This window comes from Schistocerca americana, chromosome 3, assembly GCF_021461395.2.
Source record: "Schistocerca americana isolate TAMUIC-IGC-003095 chromosome 3, iqSchAmer2.1, whole genome shotgun sequence".
Classification (NCBI taxonomy): Eukaryota; Metazoa; Arthropoda; class Insecta; order Orthoptera; family Acrididae; genus Schistocerca; species Schistocerca americana.
In genome coordinates this window covers 37,527,863-37,536,691 of record NC_060121.1, presented here as the reverse complement: position 1 = coordinate 37,536,691, position 8,829 = coordinate 37,527,863, and positions in this window count along the sequence as shown.

Here is an 8,829-nt window from a genome sequence, read left to right as displayed (position 1 = left end):
AATCATGTAGCAATATGTGTTGCAATGTATTTCAAATACTTTTACCAAAAGGATAAGAGCGACAAAAAGCTTTCTACCTAAACCAATAAATATCATTTAACTTAAAAAGGGCGTCTTATTATTTATTAATATACAGTGTTAGTATATTAATCTACCACTTTCAAGAATCAAGAAAGCTAAATATGCTGGGTATGCCTACCAACACTTAAATTGCAAACCCCAGACAAAAACTTCGAAATCGCGGAACATCTGGGTCAAATCGTATTATTTTCTCGGGCACACACGTTCTGTAGACGCGTTGCAGTGCTCGCAACGCCAGGGGGTGCGCGCCAACTACCGACCAGTACCTATAAACTACACAGGAGAGTTACAGGAATTTGTCAAAGCGCATTGTAGAGACGCTCATATTCGAACGTAGTACGCGTTTGTAGTAAGGAATATGAACGTCAATTAAGACCGTTTAAATGAGTAGAAGGCAAATGATATTCACATTATTCAGTTGTCTGGCGAGCGGGACGACGTAGCGGTGTATACGATCGCCGATTGTTCGCGGCTTCTCATTATCTCAGTAAAGAAGTAAGGAAAATACAGGAAAATACAGGGTGTTTCAAAACGATCTTTACAATTTTGATTATAGATATTTCAGAAACGTGTTAAAAAGTGATGGTTCATATACATATATATACATAAATTTACAGGGCAGCATCTGATATTAAATTTTAAAAACCAACCAAAAACTGATATGATAACCGAAAAGTCCGAAAGAGTATGTAACTAAAGTAACTCAAACCCGGATACTGAGTGTAAAATTCATATAACGGCTACAACCGAGTGAAGAAACCGAATGGACGGGAAAAAACGACTGACCAATCGATTTTTTAAAACAGTCGGTTGTCCTTCCAACTCTTTCACGTGCTGTCAGCTAATACTTGTTTTCCGAGTACGATTATTGATATTACTGAAGTGTGTAACTGTGTAGTGTGACCGAATCATGCGTCGTGAAGTGTAATTTTTTTCTGAAATAGTAGTGTATTAGAGATTGGAGTGAGTGATTAAATACGTTGCAGCAATGAATCTCAAGCTAACGGATTATTTTGGAAAACCTGAGCGTAGGACCAAAAACTCTCGTAAGGAATCTGAAGCTTGCGCTACAGAATTGGAACTGTTACAGCCTTGTGTATCTAGACTCTACACTTTCGACAACACAAAACAACTGGTAAAGGTCATATCTTCTTAATTTTAATTAATACTTCCTTCATGTTAATGAGATTTTTTACTAGTAGTAATTAGTTCAATTAAGTAAGATTAGCGCTATTATGTTTAATCGATTACTAATGGTAAGAATACGACTGGTCGAAAACAAAATAAGTGATGTCAATTTTTAAAGACACCATTCGTCTATAAGGAAGTAAAATATTTTCTGCAAAAACCAGCATTATTTAATTAATTTGTACTGAAAAGTAACACTTTATTGCTGTATTTTTTACTAATGCTGGCCATACGTATTTTTGGTAATAATAACATCGACAAAATTTGTAAGATGTGAGATGGTGATTGCTTATTCTACGACTGAGGACACAACTGTGTATGCTGTAGTGACATTTTTTGATGTTGCAAACTTTCCACAGATATACACGCTTTTACACAGTTTACAAGACAGTTGTGAAGATGAGGCATTTTGTCCTCTGAAATTTAACTAATACTAAAAACAACAGTACTAAATTTTAACTGGAAGTTTCTTTACAAAATTATTCTTACAATTACGTTATGCCGCGTGGGATTAGCCGAGCGGTCTCAGGCGCTGTAGTCATGGACTGTGCGGCTGGTCCCGGCGGAGGTTCGAGTCCTCCCTCAGGCATGGGTGTGTGTGTTTGTCCTTAGGATAATTTAGGTTAAATAGTGTGTAAGCTTAGGGACTGATGACCTTAGCAGTTAAGTCCCATAAGATTTCACACACACACCATTACGTAATGATGTTGGTTAGTACTACGGTAAATCACTCGATTCCAGTTCAAAGTTCAGTACTATTTAGGATGACAATCAAGTATATGGAGGATGGTTAGTTTTGTGACAAGTTGAGCAAAAGATTTCCAAAGGGCGCTCGAGTTTACAGTCGATGCAAGCTTCCTCTCAAATTCCGATAAAAACTTATTAAACCTACCAGCAGAAACTCTCCCTATGTTTCTCGTTATGCGAGAAAACAAGTACTCATCCCTAGTCTTGGAATACGGCGATATACACGCGCATGTTTGGAGCAGTGTGCATATTATAACGCCCTCTCAGTTCTCTCAAGAACAACTAACTAACTGGCTGGTTTGATACTCTACTGTTGGAGATAAACGACGCTACAGCGAATTTCTAGCTGGATGTCAGCCGCAATGAACACAGTGTTCACACAAATATCTCCTCTGCATCGTACAGAGCATTAAGTGCCCCGTTCTGCACTTGACGCCTGTTCAGAGAAGAGTCTTCGCAAATTTCCGTCTTGTCTTTCTCATAGCCAAACTGTCTCCCCACTTGGGTTCTTTCGTTCGACCAATAGGGTCTGAGTCACCTGGTCAGTCGGTCGTTGACTCCCGCCTTGGGACGCACCCTAAGTGCTTTTCGTGGTACCCCCTGTGGTGTGGCCTTCCCCTCTCCTCGCGATTGCTTCCAAAACAAAACATTTCCTCTCGCTGTTTGTCTCACCTTCTGCTCATAGACATGCATTGTATGGTCGGTGTGTTAATACCATCGATTGAGTGTCATCCCTTTGGCGTTACATACTTACAGGCAAAGATATACCGAAGGTTAAATAACGAACTGCGAAGAGAAACAGAGCAGGCTAGGAAAAAAAATGGCTAAAAGAGGAATGTGATGAAATTGAAGAACTGGACAGGAAAGGAAGATACGACTTACTATACAACAGAGTAAAGACTATGGCATGGGAACAAAACAGAGCAGGAAGTGCTACTATGGAAAATTTGAGTAAAGACGAAGAGGTAGTGTATAAAGATCGTGACGATGTCCTCCAGAGATGGGAAGAATATATAAAAGAGCTATATGACACAAATAGCAAACCAGAAACTCTGGAACTTGAATCACACAACAGTGTAAGTGATGAAGAGAAAGGACCGACCATCATAATGGAAGAAGTAAAGTCTGCTATTGCTGCAATGAAAAATGGCAAAGCAGTAGGTACAGATACAATACCGGGAGAAATACTAAAATGCTTGAACCACAATGGAATAAGAGAAATATTGAGGTTATGTAATAATATATATGACAGTGGTGAATGGCCTGAGGACTTTTTGACAACAGTAATGATTCCATTGCCGAAAAAACAAGGAACCAAGAAATGCAGCGAGCACAGGACAATCAGCCTCATTTCACATGCAGCCAAAGTGATGTTAAGAATAATTAATAAAAGACTTGAAAAAGTAATAGAGGAGAATCTCGGCGAGGAGCAGTTTGGCTTTAGACGGAATACGGGCACCAGAGATGCAATAGGGCTCCTACGAATCTTAGGAGAAAGGTTTATTGAAAAAGGAAGAGACCTATATATGTGCTTCATCGATTTAGAAAAGGCATTTGACAATGTGGTTTGGGACAAGCTGGCGACTATTATGAGGGAAAAGAGAGTGGACTGGAAAACCAGAAGACTTATAAACTCATTGTACCTTAATCAAAAAGTTTCAGTTAAAGTGAGAGGAGAAAGTACAAACTGGATCAGACTAGGGAAAGGAGTAAGACAAGGATGCTGTTTATCACCTACTCTTTTCAACCTGTACTTGGAAAATATGATTGACCAATGCTCATTAGATGACAAAGGAGTAGAAATTGGAGGAAGAAGAGTAGGGTGCTTGAGATTTGCTGATGACATGGTCCTTCTAGCCACAGGGGAAAAAGAATTACAGGATTTGGTGGACACCATTGCAACTAACGGAAAAAAATATGGAATGAAAATTAACACAAATAAAACAAAAGTATTGGCAATAGGAGGAAATAAGGAACTAAAAATTGTGCTGAATGGAGAAAAACTAGAACAGGTGCAAAATTTTAAGTATCTTGGAAGCAGGATAGACACCAACTGGAAGTGCACCACAGAAATTAAAACAAGGATAGCAATGGCAAAAGAGGCGTTTTATAAGAAAAGGAGAATCTTCTGCAGCGGTATGGACAGAGAACTCAGAAAGAGACTCATAAAATGTCTTGTATGGAGTGTTCTTCTGTATGGCGCTGAAACATGGACTATGAGGAAAAAAGACAGAGAAAGGCTGGAGGCTTTTGAGATCTGGACATGGCGGAAGATGGAAGGAATAAGTTGGATGGACAGAGTAAAAAATGAAGAGGTACTGAGAAGAGTGGGAGAGAAAAGGCAGTTACTAGATGTAATAAAGAGAAGAAAAAGAAATTGGATTGGGCATATATTAAGAAAGAATGACGGACTGATAAAAACAATTTTAGGTTATGTAGAAGGGAAAAGGAAGCGAGGAAGGAAGAGATTCCAGATACTGGATGACATGATGGACGGTACAACATACAGCAGCCTTAAGAAGGAAGCAATGGATCGCAGAAAATGGAGAGGCAAAGGACCTGCTAATATAGCAGATAACTGATGATGATGACTTACAGGCAAATTTCTTCATTACCACTGAATTAAGTTAGGTGTCATATTCACCTACCCGTTACGATGTATAAAGCTCTTATGTAAGGTGCTAAATTGACCTTCATTTATTCTACATCTACATCTACATTGATACTCCGCAAGCCACCCAACGGTGTGTGGCGGAGGGCACTTTACGTGCCACTGTCATTACCTCCCTTTCCTGTTCCAGTCGCGTATGGTTCGCGGGAAGAACGACTGTCTGAAAGCCTCCGTGCGCGCTCTAATCTCTCTAATTTTACATTCGTGATCTCCTCGGGAAGTATAAGTAGGGGGAAGCAATATATTCGATACCTCATCCAGAAACGCACCCTCTCGAAACCTGGCGAGCAAGCTACACCGCGATGCAGAGCGCCTCTCTTGCAGAGTCTGCCACTTGAGTTTATTAAACATCTCCGTAACGCTATCACGGTTACCAAATAACCCAGTGACGAAACGCGCCGCTCTTCTTTGGATCTTCTCTATCTCCTCCGTCAACCCGACCTGGTACGGATCCCACACTGATGAGCAATACTCAAGTATAGGTCGAACGAGTGTTTTGTAAGCCACCTCCTTTGTTGATGGACTACATTTTCTAAGCACTCTCCCAATGAATCTCAACCTGGTACCCGCCTTCTGTCAGCTTACAAATTATTCAAAGCTTTCTTTCTCAAAAATATCTACCAACTTTCAGTAATAGTCTATAAACATATGAGAGCATTTCAGAAGTTTCTAAAAGCTTTTCAGACTGCTAGAAGAAAGCTTATAGGCCTGCAGTAGCTAATGTGATGCGGAATCTTTCCTGGTTTTTCTGTTATTAATCTGACTGCCACCGACTGATGGCAAAGGGCGGAGGAACCAAACAACGACCTTCACTGACATTGATCGCTAATGTCGCGTTAAATTTTGAAGCTTTCCTGTAGGAACATTTGCAAACAGAACTTCCAGGCAAATGCCACTAAATTAAGAGTAACTTGGATTTTACGTATCTTTGGACTCATAAATACCATTCACGGACTGGTTTCACAAACAAATAAGAGTTACAGTGTGTAAACTGTATCTTGACAGTCCTGAAATGGTAGAAGGCAGGTGACGGCAGTCACTTGTACCAGGCTGCTGGTAACATTAGGTAGCTGAAACACTGTCTGAAGTAGCCATTGTTGTCTGCTTTCTTACTCTTTACTGCTTCACTGTTCTGAGTCTTTTTTCCTTGTCATTACCATACGGAATTGGTGCAGTTAGTACCTTGATTAAGCATGTCAATACACAAGACCATTTCAATACTGTTTCCTGAGGGGACCCATACAAATGTTTGTAGGGGGAGGGGGCAAGACCAAGGGATATGGGCTAATGTTAGTGTTTTGGAAGACAAATGATGAATTCAAAAAATGGTTCAAATGGTTCTGAGCACTATGGGACTTAACGTCTGAGGTCATCAGTCGTCTAGAACTTAGAACTACTTAAACCTAACTAACCTAAGGACATCACACACATCCATGCCCGAGACACGATTCGAACCTGCGACCGTAGCAGTCGCGCGGTTCCGGACTGAATCGCCTAGAACCGCTCGGCCACAGCGGCCGGCTCAAATGATGAATTTTTAGTGGTCACAATAAACTAAAATTATTTATACGTGTAAATAACGCTATATGCTTGTGTGTTGAGCCACTTGTACGTAATACTGATATTTAAAGCATATTTAATTTGCGGGAGAAAAGATCAGAAGGACTGAAACATATTATGACTCATATGTTATAGGAAGAACTGTTAAAGGCGCCTTACGTGATGATGAGAAGCTTAAGTTTTCAAAGAATACTTGGAAACCTCCTGCAAACTTTTCTTTTCCTACTCATTTACAAGGGAAGCAAAACTGAACATTTAAGCATGAATGGATGAGCCAGTACAACTGGCTTTCATACAGTAAAATGTTACATGGTGGATTTTGCACTGCATGTATTCTGTTTTCTCCTTCAGGTGCCGGAGTTGGCTGCCAGGTGCATATGACAGCTTCCCGTTATTCTAAATAATTGAAACCTTTAACTGGCTTGGTAAAAAATATAAATAATTTTGAGGTGTCGTTTTTAATCGCAAACATTTCAGATACAAAAACATAATATTCAAATAGTTTCCAGGCTTGGTTTTTCAGCAAACATTTCTATGTTGCTAATATTTCTAATGCTTATAAGGTTTGGTCTTTGCACTATTTTTTCTTTACTTAATTCTTTACCGAAGACATTTTTAATTTATTTTTATAGGCGTTGCAAACCCTGGTAAAAGAACCATTAGTCAATTACAAAAAGGCTACAGAAGATCTTCATCATCATGAAAACACAAACTATCACAAATTTTCCATGGAGGAGGCTATAGAGTTCACCAAGTCTATGGAATCAAGTCAAAAAAGTATTGCCATTGTCCTCGATACCACAAAATGTTCAGTTATTGAAGAAAACCGGAAATGCTTGAGGTCTTTTATAAAGACTGTAGTCCTGTGTGCTAGAAATAACCTACCTTTACGAGGACATCACGATCATCGTTTAATTTCTCAGCTAAAAGAAGAAAAAACTGATGATCTTGTAGAGGGAAAAATGGGGTGTTTCAGAGTCTTTTGGCTTTTCATGTGGATGCTGGAGATGAAGATTTAAAACATCATTGCAGTACATATGGCCGAAACAGTTCTATGATAAGTAACACAGTCCAAAACAAAGTCATACATTGCATTGGTGAAGGTATTCCCTCCTCAATATCGAGGGATGTGAAAAAGGCTAATTTTTTTAGCATTATGTGTGATGAAAGAACTGATGTCGCAACTAAGGAACAGATGACATTTTGTATTAGGTACATTGACATAGAGGCCTTTGTTACCAAAGAAAACTTTCTGGGTTTTACTGAGCTTAAGTCATCTACTGGCACTTCGATCGCAGAAGCTATCGATGAAGAACTCAGGACACTTGGGCTGAGCTATCAGTATCTTTGTGGACAGGGCTATGATGGCGGTTCAAACATGGCTGGGAGAGTTCAAGCTCTTATTTTAAGTAAATAACCGTTGGCTATTTATACCCACTGTTTTAGCCACTCTTTGAACTTGTGCATTTCTAAGTCTCGTGATACCGTACTCCAATAGTTAGAAATATGATGGGAATTGTAGGATCAGTTTCAGCATTCTTGTCTGCCTCTGCAAACAGAAAAAGTTCCCTAGAGGAAGCTGTATCACGACTGACCTTCACAGAATCAAAGAAAACAAGGTTGAAGGCAATGTGTTCAGCAAGATGGTTGGAAAGACACGATACCCTTATTACTCTCAAGGAGCAATTTGTCACGATCGTGACCTTCCTTGACGAACTTTCAAGTAGTAGTGAAACTAACGCAGAAACGGCTAGTAAAGCTTGCACGTTTAGTTCTGCATGGAAGAAATAGTGGGTTGATGAAAGTAAAAGACCTGAAACAGTAACTGAAGCATCAAAGAACTGTGACAAGCAGTTTTTCTCAAATGTATATGTTTTACTTCAAATATTTGGGACTATTCCTGTCACCACAAGCAGTCTTGAACGAAGCTTCTCTACTTCTAGACGAATAAAGACTTATTTGCGTAAAACAATGGGGTGGGTGAGACTAAATGGATTGCCTATTGCAAATATCGGTAAAGAAAGAGATATGGACATTGAAAATCTCATTGACATATTCAGTAGAAAGAAACAGAGGTGGATGAGAATGACAAATTTGGCAGAAGACGGAAATATACAGTGAATTTTGTTACAGAATTTTTTTATATTCATGTCAAGTTCACGTTTTTACATTCATGTCATCTTCTGTATCCAGAAAATTAATGAAAACTTATTTGTTGTAAGTTGATCTTTTTCATGGTTATGTAATTTATAAAATCTCCCATGTGAAAATAAGATTCTTTTACCCTGAACTCCAAAACAGGTATCAATAACTACTTTAAGCAACATCAAATTTTACCAGTTTGTCGGCAGAGGACCCCAACTCTCTTTTTGCTAAGCGATATTCCACTATTCCACTCCCGCAAACCCCGCCCCCTCCCCCCAATTAGCCCCCCCCCCCCCTTGACCGACTTCTAGAACCGCCCCTGCTCCCTTTAGTTGAGATTATTCATACCACAGACTCGTTCCCGTCATTATAGAGCCTACGCAGGATATTTCAAAAGATTCTCATTCCGAGGGCGAAATAAAAGGGGGGGGGAGCGG